Raw genomic sequence first — 14,341 nt, forward strand, 5'->3', positions numbered from 1 at the left:
CTCATATCTCAGGAAAGGAAGGGTGTATCAAGAATCTGTAAAAAGGTGGGTGATCAGGGCACCCAGGGCTATTTAATTACATTTTTGGGACCTGTTGACAGGTATCCATGCCTTGTATAGGAATAAACTGGAGATGATCAAACTTTTTTTGCCCACTTTTAAATTGTAAAAACATGGCTTTCCCTAATCCCAATTCGAGGGTGAAAAGTGTTAAATGGATATTTCGAAGACAAAACTGTTTTCAAATCTACAGATTTGTGAATTATTTCAATAAAAAAAACCTGCAGCCTGTTATCAGCTGCTGCATGCCCCAGAGGAAGTTGTGTAATTCTTTACAGTCAGACATGGTGCTCCTTTTGACACTTTTGTCCTTGTTAGGAACTGTCCAGAGCAGAGGAGGTTTGCTATGGAGATTTGCTGCTGGTGGGGACAGTTCCTAATATTGGCAGAGGTGGTAGTAGAGAGCACTGTGTCTGACTTAAAAGATTACATGACTTCCTCAAGGGCATACAGCAGCTGATAAGTACTGGAAGGCTTAAAGGGGTACTCCGGTAGAAAACTAATACTTTTTTTTATTGGACTAACAGAATTTTGTAGAGAAAAGCTTTCGGGATTCCTCCCTTCATCAAGTCCAAAGCAAATCTCAATCTCAAATTGGCTTTGGACTTGATAAAGGGAGGAATCCCGAAAGCCTGTCTCTACAAAATTCTGTTAGTCCAATAAAAAAGGCATTACAAGATACTGCAACTATTTTTGATTTGCATATATATATATATATATATATATATATATATATATATATATATATAATGATTATTATGTTAGCAGGCAGGGAGGTGGGAGGCTTCCTGGCTAATCTGGGAAGTACCCCCCTACTGGGGGGACTGTTTGCCTAATGGGGGGGGGGCTACCTTTCTGTTTAAGACAGAAAAACCCACTATGCTCCCTCAAATAACTTGAAACTGACAAAAGTAATGATAAATGAGATTTACTGAAAACGAACTGATGAATATTAGACTTTGCTTGTGAATTTTGGTTCATTTTGAAAACTAGCGTAGACAAAAACAATGATATCCTGAAGAAAATATTTGGTTGAGCAACCTTTTGAGGCAGGCACTGCAATCCAGAGATTTCTGTAATTCTCAGTGAGACTTCTGCACTTGTCTACAGGTATTTTGGTCCAAAATTCGTCAGGTCTCTCAGGTTTGAAGGGCAGACTTTGTGTTTCAGCTCAAAGCCACAAGACTTCCAGTAAAATGTCCTTTGGACAGATGAGACAAAACTGGAGCTTTTTGACAACACACATCAGATCCATAGGTAATTGCTGTGAAACAGAGCCGTCCCGGGACCTTGGAGAGCAGCGGTGAATCTGTTCTTCATTTCCTTTGTCCTGTGCATTGTTGTGGTGTTTTAATAAAGGATTATATATATATATATATATATATATATATATATATATATATATGTATATATACACCAGCTGGAGGGTGAGTACTACCTTACCATTTCTATACTTTACACACATCAGATCTGAGCGCCCCACGCGTCCGCCAGCCCCGGTTCCGGAGGAGCAGCCAGAAATGGGAGCCGAATAATCAGAATTGAAGCGGTGAGTGCAGGACACCTGTTTTTGTATTTCTTGGTCATTACATTTATTGCTGCATATCTGTCCTAGCATCACCGCATCTGAAGGTTCTGGTTACTGCCCGAATATCGCCATTGTCCATCTCGAGGTGCTGCGTTGATAAGGTATCGGTGCCACTGGTGTTTTTCTTATCTGGACACATCAGATCTATGTTTACAGATGCAAAAATGAAGCATACAAAAAAGAAAAGAACACTGTACCTACTGTAAAACATGGTGGAAGCTCGGTTATGTTTCAGGGCTGCTTTGCTGCATCTGGCACAGGGTGTCTTGAATCTGGACAGGATACAATGAAATCTCAAGAGTATTAAGGCATTCTGGAGTGAAACGTTTTGCCCAGTGTCAGGAAGCTTTGTCTCAGTCGCAGATTATGGGTCCTCCAAGAGGATAATGACCCAAAACACAAAGCTAAAAACACCTGGGAATGGCTAAGAGCAAAACATTTGACTATTCTGAGAGCGCTCTTCCAAGAGCCCTGAGCAGTTAACCCTAAAACCTGAGAAAGCTGGAGCAGTTTGCTTATGAGAAGTGGGTCAAGATACCAGGAGACAAGTGCAGAAGTCTCATTGAGAGTTACAGAAATCACTTCAATGCAGTGTCTCAAAAGGTTGTGCCACAGAATATTAAGTTCAGGGAAACCATCATTTTTGTCCATGACCGTTTCATTATTTTGTTTTTAACTTATTATAATTGAACCACAATTCAGAAGCAATGTCTGATTTTCTTCAGTTCATTTTCAGTAAATGTTTATTCATTATTACGTTAGTCAGTGTTAAGTTACAGTGACCCCCCGACCTACGATGGCCCCGACATACGATCATTTCAACATACGATGGCATCTCAGAGGCCATCGCATGTTGAAGGCAGCATCAACATACGATGCTTTTGTATGTCGGGGCCATCGCATAAATGGCTATCCGGCGGCGCAGACTGCTTCAGCTGCCACCAGATAGCCGTTTACGGTGCCCCGTGTGGTCCGCTGACGATCACTTACCTGTCCTCGGGGCTCCGGCGCGTCCTCTTCGGGATCCCTGCATCATCGGCACTCTCCATCGTCGTCATCACGTCGCTGCGCACGCTGTCCCGTCATCCAATAGGAGCGGCGTGCGTAGCGATGTGATGGCAGCGACGGAGAGCGAGGATGCCGGGGAAGCAGAGGCCTTGCCGGAGCGTCGGGGACGCGGCGACAGCGATGGAGGGCGACATACAGGGCAGCGGTGACGAGCGGTGACGGTCCTGAGCGGCGGGGACACTTGAGTACAACCTCCAATACCAGTGATCTTCAACCTGCGGACCTCCAGATGTTACAAAACTACAACACCCAGCATGCCCGGACAGCCGTCGGCTGTCCGGGCATGCTGGGTGTTGTAGTTTTGCAACATCTGGAGGTCCGCAGGTTGTAGACCACTGTCCTATACTTTACATTGCGCGGATCCCTCAACATACGATGGTTTCAACAAACGATGGTACATTTGGAACAGATTACCATCGTATGTTGAGGGACCACTGTATTTCAATAAGCATTGTGGGTATGTCTGTCTTTAACAAAATATACCACAATTTTGCCACATCTGTACCTGCCTAATGGGGAGACTACCTAACTAGGGGCACTAAGGGTGGGAGGGTTACAGTTTGGGAGACTATAGATGGAGAGATTGTATAGACGTCTGACGAGTTTTGGAGAGGTAGGAGTCTGGGATATTTTTCTGTCACATTCTGCAGAAAAGTGTCATGGCTGGAAGAAGTCATCATGGCCAATTGGAGAAGAAAAAGAGAAGAGCCATTGCTGGAGTCAATTGCTACATGGTCACAATATGGGGGAATATTAGTCAGGAGGGGGCGGGGGAACACAAGTCCAAACTTTGACCTGGGGCTCATGGGATTCTAGTTATATTTCGGTCTAGGTGCTTTATTATTATTAGTATTATTTTTTTTGTAAGCAAGTGTATTTAGCCATGTTATATTTATCATTGTTTTATAGTCTAACTCTAAAAAGTAATAGTTTTTATCTATTCATGTTCCTTTTTTTCTGAAAGATGTCACTAGAAGAACATAAAATCTTTTGACCTGTATTATCTATTAATGGACAATTTACAAAGTACAAATATCAATAGAACAAAACAAAGTGAGTTATAAGTGAATTTAATTCTGTGTGAATTCATTTCATTAAAACTTTTTCCATAAAATGTTTTTTTGTACAATTTATTCTAAAGAGACCTATTGTTATAACACCTTTGTATTTATATTTCCATACTATATATTCACTGCTCTACATATGAAAGCATCTGCTTAATCAGCTTTGAACAATGTCCATCACTTGATGGGATATAAAATAATAGTATACACCTAAATGTGAAGAGCAACCAAGAAGACCAACAGGATGGACACAAGGCTCAAGAGGTCCCAAGCTCCCACCTAACATAAAGCTATTTTGCATCTTCAAAACTAACAACCTGTACAATAAATGTTGGACATATTGGGCCTCATTTACTAAGAGTAGAGTGTTGTTTTCTTTGTGGGTTTTCATTTATGACAGGTATTTTTCCATGGTATTTACTACTGTATCCTGTATTTGGTGATTTTCCCTACGTTGTGCTCTTTTTACACCTGCTCTGAACTGTCGGTGTTAGGATTCGGCAGGCTGGATGTGGATCCTCTGTGTCAGCGAGGGATTGGCGTGGACCGTACCGTTGGACCGGGTCTAAGCGGCTACTGGTATTCACCAGAGCCCGCCGCAAAGCGGGATGGTCTTGCAGCGGCGGTAGCAACCAGGTCGTATCCACCAGTAACGACTCAACCTCGCTGACTGCTGAGAAGACGTGGGACAGAAGGACTAGACAGAGGCGAGGTCAGACGTAGCAGAAGGTCAGGGCAGGCGGCAAGGTTCGTAGTCGATGGTAATGGCAGAAAGTCTGGAAACACTGGTAAGGCAATCACAGGAAACGCTTTCACTAGGCACAAGGGAAACAAGATCCGGCAATGCTGGGAAGGGGAAGTGAGGTTATAAGGATGTGGAGCAGGTGGGAGCTAATTACACTGATTGGGCCAGGCACCAACTAGTGGTGCACTGGCCCTTTAAATCTTAGAGAGCTGGCGCGCGCGCCCTAGGGAGCGGAGCCGCGCGCGCGCCAGGACGTGACAGCCGGGGACCGGGACAGGTAAGTGGATTGGGATGCGATCCGCGAGCGGGCGCGTCCCGCTATGCGAATCGCATCCCCGTCGGCAGTGTCAGTGCAGCGCTCCCGGTCAGCCGGTCTGACCGGGGCGCTGCAGAGAGAAGAACGCCGCGAGCGCTCCGGGGAGGAGCAGGGACCGCTCGGCGTAACAGTCGGGTTTTCCAAAGTTCAAATCCCCCACATTTTATGTGGAAACATTAGTAAAATTATAGGTTTCTTTTGAAAATGTAGTTTCACGGCCATTTTCACTGATGGCCATGCCCTTTTGTAGAATTTTCTGAGTTAAGTGGAGAGTAGAGTTTTTGGATTTTTTGTCGAAAATTCTGGTTCACGGCACATGCAACACAAAAAAAACATTATCGGGTGACTGAAATGCTAAAGGTTTGCTGGATAAATGTATTGTGTATTTCAGGTACTGGAAAATCTTGTATATTTATTACCTCACTTTTAACTAATAAGAAATTAACCCCTTAAGGACCAAGCGTTTTTCTTTTTTTCCACTTACATTTTTTCCTCCTTACCTTTTAAAAATCATACCCTGGGGATAGTCGGACGATTTGACAAACTTCAACAATTGTTTTCCATTCCCAATCAAGATTTTACAAATTAGGCATTTTCCACAATTGTATACTCAAACAAACTGGTCTTATAATAAAGATACTCTCCAACTTTTACGCCTACAGAAGAAGGGTCTGAGAACTTTTTATGATATTTTGGAATCCTCAGAATCTTTGTCTTCCTACACCCAGTATAAAGCTTGGGAAATAGACTTAAACTGTACAATTTCTACATCTGAGTGGGCTACCTCGTTTAAATGGGCACGCAAAGCGTTGCCTTGCATATGACATTTGGAGGCAGCAATTAAATCTAGATTGCGTTGGTATCTAACACCTTCCATATTACATACTATATATATCTCATCGTCTCCACTATGTTGGCGTGCTTGTGGAAATAGAGGGACAATATTACACACTCTTTGGTCATGTCCACTTCTCACTGGGTATTGGATGGAAGTAGAGGTTATTATGCAAAAAAATTTCCAACACGAAAATATCACTAACCCCCTCCACTGCATTACTTCTCTTTGGATTGGACCAATTCCATCCACAAACTAAATTGATATTATGCAAAGTGTTTATTCTTGCAAAACTTATTATCATAAGACATTGGAAGTCCTTGGTTTTCCCATCCCTCTCTGAACTCATTGATTTACTGAAACAATTATATAAAAGTGAAAGAGCAATTGCATATAACACCGATAAAGTCATATAGTTGGAACGCTTATGGAACCCTTGGTTACAATATACTCACAATATGGGCATCTCTCTTAGTTAATAATCTAAGCTGATTACTGGACATGCAGCATCTCCCTTCCTCTTTTTCCTATTCCTTCTTCCTTTCTTTTCCTTTTCCTTTAATCTACTTGTTTTTAATTGCATAGTTTGTTGGATACTATCTGACTCTTGTTTATATTGAAAAGCTGATATGTGTCCTACTGTCCTAACAAATTGAACTTGCAGTATTCATTACCTACAGTGTCATTCGTGATGCATATTTCTGAGCATACTGTATCTTTATATTTTGTGATACATACAGCTGTCCAGAACTTTACGAGATTTTGCATTGTTGTAACTTTCATAATGTTTGCGCCTTGCGCAATGTTGACTTGTGCTTTCATAAATTCAATAAAAAAATTGAAACAAAAAAAAAATCATTCCCCTTTAAATGTTGCACCTAAAAATCCATATGAGGGCTTATTTTTTGCACCACCAATTCTACTTTGTAATTACATCAGTTTTTTTACATTAAAATCTATGGCGAAACGGGAAAAAAATCATTGTGCCACAAAATTGAAGAAAAAACACCATTTTGTAAATTTTGGGGGCTTCCGTTTCTACAAAGTAAATTTTTTGGTAAAAATTACACTTTATCTTTATTCTGTAGGCCCATACGATTAAAATGATACCCTACCTATATAGGTTTGAATTTGTCGTACTTTTGGAAAAAATCATAACTACATGCATGAAAATTAATAAATTTTGTCCTCTTCTGACCCCTATAAGTTTTTTTTTTATCTTTCTGCGTACGGGGCGGTATGAGGGCTCATTTTTTTGCACCATGATCTGAAGTTTTAATTGGTATCATTTTTGTTTTGATCAGACATTTTGATCGCTTTTTATTCCTTTTTTTATGGTATAAAAAGTGACCCAAAACACGCTATTTTGGACTTTGGAATTTTTTCGCGAGCGTACGCCATTGACCGTGCGGTTTAATTAACAATATATTTTTTATAGTTTGGACATTTACACACATGTGGAGGCAGAGACTCAGCCTGCTTCTTGCAGAATATGTCAGAAAAATCCTGGTAAGGTGACGGCAGGCCAGGTAAAGGAGGAAGACGAGAAACAACTTTAGACTGAACTGGTTGGAGAAAACGATTTTGACAGAATTGTCCCTAGCGAACAATTTCTCCAGTTTTCCAATCCAGATGCGGGGAATTACGTTTTAGCCAGGGAAGGCCAATAAGAATCTCAGAAGTACAGTGTGGCAGTACATAGAATTAAATCTTTTCTTTATGCAACACTCCCACTTGCATGACAAGATATTCAGTACGGAAGTGAACCATACAGTCCAAATTTTGTCCATTAAAGAGGGAAGATCCACAAATTCAGGCAGGGGTACCTCAGCGGGATCCATGGCCGGATTTTACTGTAACACTCACGTTTCAGTAGACAGGAACACTGGTGGTAGTGGATCCGCTGGACCTGTGTGGCTGATGACACGGACCGTACCAGAGAGCGGAGTCTAAGGTGCCACTGGTTTTCACAAAGCGGGATGGACTTGCTGTGGCAGGTGGCACCCAGGTCGCTACCCCTGGCATGGCTAGACCACACACGCGGCTGAGGAAATTCAAGGTCCAGTTATAATACGGTAACTTGTGGTCAGAATAGCAGAAGGTCAGGGCAGGCGGCACAGTAGCATAGTCAGGAACGTAGCAGGTAGTCAGTAGGCAGGCGGAAAAGGAGCAAGGTCAGGCAATACTCAGAAGCGCTTTCTCTCAGGCACTAGGGCAACAAAGATCTGGCAGGGATGTGTGGAAGGTGGAGGAATTTATTTACTGAGCCACAAGTGTTACTTAATTAACCCCTTAAGGACTGAGCCCTTTTTCACCTTAAGGACCAGAGCATTTTTTGAACATCTGACCACTGTCACTTTAAACATTAATAACTCTGGAATGCTTTTACTTATCATTCTGATTCCGAGACAGTTTTTTCGTGAAATATTCTACTTTAACACAGTGGTAAAATTTTGTGGTAACTTGCATCCTTTCTTGGTGAAAAATCCCCAAATTTGATCAAAAAAATGAAAATTTTGCATTTTTCTAACTTTGAAGCTCTCTGCTTGTAAGGAAAATGGATATTCAAAATAAATTTTTTTTGGTTCACATATATAATATGTCTACTTTATGTTGGCATCATAAAATTTATGAATTTTTACTTTTGGAAGACACCAGAGGGTTTCAAAGTTCAGCAGCAATTTTGACATTTTTCAAAAAATTTTCAAACTCACTATTTTTCAGTGACCAGTTCAGTTTTGAAGTGGATTTGAAGGGTCTTCATATTAGAAATACCCCACAAATAACCCCATTATAAAAACTGCACCCCCCAAAGTATTCAAAATTACATTCAGTAAGTGTTTTAGCCCTTTAGGTGTTTCACAGGGATAGCAGCAAAGTGAAGGAGAAGATTCAAAATCTTCATTTTTTACACTCGCATGTTCTTGTAGACCCAATTTTTGAATTTTTGCAAGGGGTAAAAAGGAGAAAATTTTTACTTGTATTTGAAACCCAATTTCTCTCGAGTAAGGACATACCTCATATGTCCATGTAAAGTGTTCGGCGGGCGCAGTAGAGGGCTCAGAAGGGAAGGAGCGACAAATGGTTTTGGGGTGGCATGTCACCTTTAGGAAGCCCCTATGGTGCCAGAACAGAAAAAAAAAAAACACATGACATACCATTTTGGAAACTAGACCCCTTGCGGAACATAACAAGGGGTAAAGTGAACCTTAATACCCCACAGGTGATTCACGACTTTTGCATATGTAAAAAAACATTTTTATTTTTACTTAAAATGCTTGGTTTCCCAAAAATTTTACATTTTTAAAAAGGGTAATAGCAGAAAATACCCCCCAAAATTTGTAACACAGTTTCTCCCGAGTACGGCGATACCCCATATGTGACCCTAAACTGTTGCCTTGAAATACGACAGGGCTCCAAAGTGAGAGCGCCATGCGCATTTGAGTCCTAGATTAGGGATTTGCATAGGGGTGGACATAGGGGTATTCTACGCCAGTGATTCCCAAACAGGGGGCCTCCAGCTGTTGTAAAACTCCCAGCATGCCTGGACAGTCAGTGGCTATTTGGCAATACTGGGAGTAGTTGTTTTGCAACAGCTGGAGGCTCCGTTTTGGAAACAGTGGCGTACCAGACGTTTTTCATTTTTATTGGGGAGGGGAGGGGGGATGTGTAGGGGCATGTGTATATGTAGTGTTTTTTTACTTTTTATTTTATTTTGTGTTAGTGTAGTGTTTTTAGGGTACAGTCACAGGGGCTGGGGTTCACAGTAGTTTCTCGCTGGCAGTTTGAGCTGCGGCAGAAAATTTGCCGCAGCTCAAACTTGCAGCCGGATACTTACTGTAAACCTCCGCCCATGTGAGTGTACCCTGTACATTCACATTGGGGGGGGGGGGGAGAAACATCCAGCTGTTGCAAAACTACAACTCCCAGCATGTACGGTCTATCAGTGCATGCTGGGAGTTGTAGTTTTGCAACAGCTGGAGGCACACTGGTTGTGAAACACAGAGTTTGGTAACAAACTCAGTGTTTTGCAACCAGTGTGCCTTCAGCTGTTGCAAAACTACAACTCCCAGCATGCACTGATAGACCGTACATGCTGGGAGTTGTAGTTATGCAACAGCTGGAGGCATACTACTTTGGCTGGGGATGCTGGCGATTGTAGTTATGCAACAGCTGGAGACACACTGGTTTTCTACTTAACTCAGTGTTTCACAACCAGTATGCCTTCAGCTGTTGCAAAACTACAACTTTCAGCAGTCACCGACAGCCAACGGGCATGCTGGGAGTTGAAGTTATGCAACCAGCAGATGCACCACTACAACTCCCAGCGTGCACTTTAGCTGATTGTGCAAGCTGGGAGTTGTAGTTATACAACAGCTGAAGGTACACTTTTCCATAGAAAAAATGTGCCTCCAGCTGTTGCAAAACTATAAGTCCCAGCATGCCCATAAGGGAATGCTGGAGTTGTGGTGGTCTGCCTCCTGCTGTTGCATAACTACATCCCTTTTTGCATGCTGGGAGCTGTTGCTAAGCAACAGCAGGTGGCTGTCACTCACCTCCAACTGCTGCTCCACGCCGCCACTGCAGGTCAGTCCCTCGCCGCCGCCGCTACTGGGGCCCCGATCCCAACAGGGATGCCGGGGATTGGGGTCCCCAGCTCACGGGGTCTTCTTCCCGCTCACATCCTCCGGAAGAGGGGCGTAGCGGGTTGCGGGAGTGACACCCGCAGCAGGTGCCCTGATTGGTCGGCCGGTCGACGAATCAGGGCGATCGTGAGGTGGCACCAGTGCCACCTCACCCCTGCTGGCTATTGCTGTTCAGGGCCGTCAGAGACTGATCCGATCAGCCAGTTATATCGGGTCACCGGAGACCCAATTGACCCGGAATCCGCCGCAGATCGCTGGACTGAATTGTCCAGCGATCTGCGGCCATCGCCGACATGGGGGGACATAATGACCCCCCTGGTTGATATGCCGGGATGCCTGCTGAACGATTTCAGCAGGCATCCGGCACCGGCTCCCCTCGAGCTAGCGGCGGGGGCTGGAAATGGGCAGGGCGTATCCATACGCCCTGTGTCCTTAAGGACTTGGAAATGGGGGCGTATGGATACGCCCTGTGTCCTTAAGGGGTTAATGGGCGCACTGGCGTGCGCGCCCTAGGAGACGGGGACATGTGTGCCGGAGCAGAGAGGCAGAGGAGGAGGCAGGAGGAGCAAGAGGTGAGTGACAGGCCAGGATTCTCATGCGGGTGCGTCCCTTGATGCGAATCCCAGCCCCGCCGGCAGCAGAAGGAGACGGGGCCATGCGCTCACGGCCAGCATCTGCGGCCGGAGCGCAGATCATAACACAAATCTCTTAACGCTTACGTTTTCATACCTCGTCCAAGGCATTGAACTATTTCACTCTTTTCGGCAGCAGAGAGATCCTTTTTCTTCGCCATATTGCTTTGAAAATGGTGAACTGCTTAATAATGTGGAACACCCACCTTTAGTATTTTTTCCTTAAATTAGGCTCACCTGGCAGTCTAATTATCACAGGTGTCAGATCCCTGAGACACAATGCCATCCATGAGTTAAACTGAAAAAACTAAAGTTTTAATCTATGTGACACTTAAATATAATTTGCATAATAATTTGGAACAGGGTGTATAAAAAAAAATACAGTACTTTGTTTGAAGGGTTTTTTCTATTATTTCTTGTCCCAATCGAAAACCTTGAATTAACAAGAGCCAGAACTTGATCTTTTTTTACTGAGCTCTAGACCTACAGACTTGTGTACCACAACAATGGAATTACAATGAAATGGCTCAAATGTGTTTGAATTTTCCAAACATCTGTAAAAAAAAAATTATGTGAATAAAGGTTCCATCCATTAAAATCAATATCAACTGTCTTTTCATTTTTTTTCCTTTATACTCTAAATGTACGTTCTATTTTTTGTTGACAAAATGCTGTTTCATTTGTCCATGAACAGCCCAGTAATTCGTATTTGTTTTTTTTTGTTTTCTTTAACACTTAGTTATTTTATTACACCCCCTCCCATAGACTTGCAAAGCGGGGGGTGGGGCGTCACGTCACACAGGGGCGGAGTTGTGATGTCATGATACTCTGGCCCCGTGGTAGTCAAACGGCAGATTCTGAGCAGGCAGCGCGGCGTGCAGCTCCCGAGGTGGGTACTGAATGCAAGATTGCGGGGGTTCCCAGCGGCGGGACCCCCGCGGTCACACATCTTATCCCCTATCCTTTGGATAGGGGATAAGATGTCTTATGGCCGGAGTACCCCTTTAAAGACTACACTGCAGGAAGATATATGTGAGGGAAATAATAATGTATATATGAGTAGAAATATATGGAGAGCAAAAAAAAAGAAAATACTGCAGGGGTTTGCTTTTATTTCTTCATATAAGGTTCTGTATAAGGGCATATTTGTTGCGCTGTGATCTGTAGTCTTATTAGTTTGTTTTGATAGATTTTTGATAGCTTTTTATTAATTTTTTATTTGGTATATAAAGTGACCAGAAATCTGCAGTTCTGGGCTGGTATTGTTTTTAAACAACAACAAATACGTGTTCTCAAATGGCAGGAAATGCTCAACCCCAAATGCAGTTGTGCATTTATGCTGGGGGAGCAGATCCTGCCTTTGTGATCTGTTGCTAAGGGCGATCCCCAGCATAAAAATGCATACAATGGCCCTCATTTAATATTGCAAACCCGACATGTGTTACGCCGAGCGCTCCGGGTCCCCGCTCCTCCCCGGAGCGCTCACAGTGTTCTCCTGTTCGCAGCGCCCCGGTCAGACCTGTTGACCGGGTGCGCTGTGATAATGTCCCCAGCCGGGATGCGATTCGCGATGCGGGACGCGCCCGCTCGCGATGCGCATCCCGACCCGCTTTCCAGTCTCGTTCCCCGTCTGTGCTGTCCCAGCGCGCGCGGCCCCGCTCCCTAGGACGCGTGCGCGCCGGGTATTTGCGATTTAAAGGGCCGGTGCGCCACTGATTGGCGCATGGCTTTTAATCAGTACCTTCACCTGTGCACTTCCCTATTAATACCTCACTTCCCCTGCACTTCCTTGCCGGATCTTGTTGCCATTGTGCCAGTGAAAGCGTTTCCTTGTGTGTTCCTAGCCTGTGTTCCAGACCTCCTGCCGTTGCCCCTGACTACGATCCTTGCTGCCTGCCCTGACCTTCTGCTACGTCCGACCCTGCTCTTGTCTACTCCCTTGTACCTCACCTATCTCAGCAGTCAGAGAGGTTGAGCCGTTGCCGATGGATACGACCTGGTTGCTACCGCCGCTGCAAGACCATCCCGCTTTGCGGCGGGCTCTGGTAAAAAACCAGTAGCAACGTTGAACCGGTCCACCGACACGGTCCACGCCAATCCCTCTCTGGCACAGAGGATCCACCTCCAGCCTGCCGAATCGTGACAACATGTTTTGTCGGGTTGTGCGCCAGATTCTGTCGCATTGCGCTAGAAATTCTGTCTGTGCCAGATTTTGTGCCAGAATTGAAAAAAAAGCCGGCTAACTCTCCATTTTGCAAAGGAAAACCAGAAAAAGGGGCGTGACTGCCGGGAAAAGGGGGCATGGTCTCCAAAAAGGGGTGTGTTCCTGACATTTTCACAAAAACCAAACATATTTACTAAGGTTTCCACATAAAATGTAGTGGATTTGAGTTGAGGAAAACCAGACAGATCAGAGCATGTGTAAAAAAAAAACAAAATGTAGGGAAACCTTAGTAAATACCATCAAATATAAATTGTAGGGTATTAAAACCCACAAAGAAACCTACACAACACTTTTAGTAAATAAGGGCCAATGTGTGCCCAGCCACACTGGAGGTAACCAGGGAGCAGTGCCTTGTGCACGTTGGATAATTAAAACCAATGCACAAGGAAATCTGGGGCTGAATGAAAGGCTGGATTTTAGTGTCTTTTTGTAAAAACAGAAAAATTGCATTGCCTAAACAGTATTTTTATGTTTTTATTGTATTTCATGTTATCTTTGTAAACTTGATGGTCCCTCCTCCGTCCACGTCACTAGGTGAGAGTATTTAAGGTGATATGCACCTAAGAGGGCAGGGTCTGATGAAGCGTGCACACGTGCAGCCCATTATTTCTTCTTTTTTGGATTTGTATGGACTTCTTCCTATTCGTGGGCTTTCTGTACCGCAGCAGGTGCAGCTCCAGTGTCTGCATTGCGCTAACCCAGTGTCCGAGTGGAATATAGCTAAAGAAGGGGGTTGAAGTGCTGACTGCTGTATCTTGTTTACTAATTTATAAATCTGTTTACATTTCTGGCACCAGTTGATTTGAAAACATTAGTTTTCCACGGGTGTACCCCCTTAACATTGGGTTCTTTATATTTAGGTTGTTGGAGAATATAGTTATTAGGTCCTTAAAGGGTACTCCGCCCCTATAAGATGTCTGATCGTGGGGGGGTCTGGCCACTGGGCTTCCCTGCGATCTTCGGACCGGCACTGCGGCATTCATGAACGTCCCATGCGTCGTTGCTATGCACTGCACGGCGCAATGACGTCACTCGTCATTGCGCCGCGCCGTGCAGCGCATAGCAACGACGCAGGGGACGCACACCGGAGGCCTGAAGCAGCGAGGAACCGACCCCGGCAACAGGTAATTATACAACCAGGGATGGGGGAGGCAACGGGGCAG

General features: G+C 44.2%; 1 long non-coding RNA gene across 1 annotated transcript; it reads right to left on the reverse strand.

Annotated features, from left to right (window-relative positions):
- Positions 1–1,019: 1,019 nt before the first annotated feature.
- Positions 1,020–1,921, reverse strand: LOC130290270 (uncharacterized). The gene is made up of 3 exons (XR_008847546.1): positions 1,850–1,921; positions 1,504–1,777; positions 1,020–1,390 (listed from the first exon to the last, which is right to left on the reverse strand). It is a non-coding gene; the product is annotated as an uncharacterized LOC130290270 (long non-coding RNA).
- Between the last annotated feature and the right edge of the window lie 12,420 nt (positions 1,922–14,341).

The sequence above is a fragment of the Hyla sarda genome, chromosome 9 (genome assembly GCF_029499605.1).
Source record: "Hyla sarda isolate aHylSar1 chromosome 9, aHylSar1.hap1, whole genome shotgun sequence".
Classification (NCBI taxonomy): domain Eukaryota; kingdom Metazoa; phylum Chordata; class Amphibia; order Anura; family Hylidae; genus Hyla; species Hyla sarda.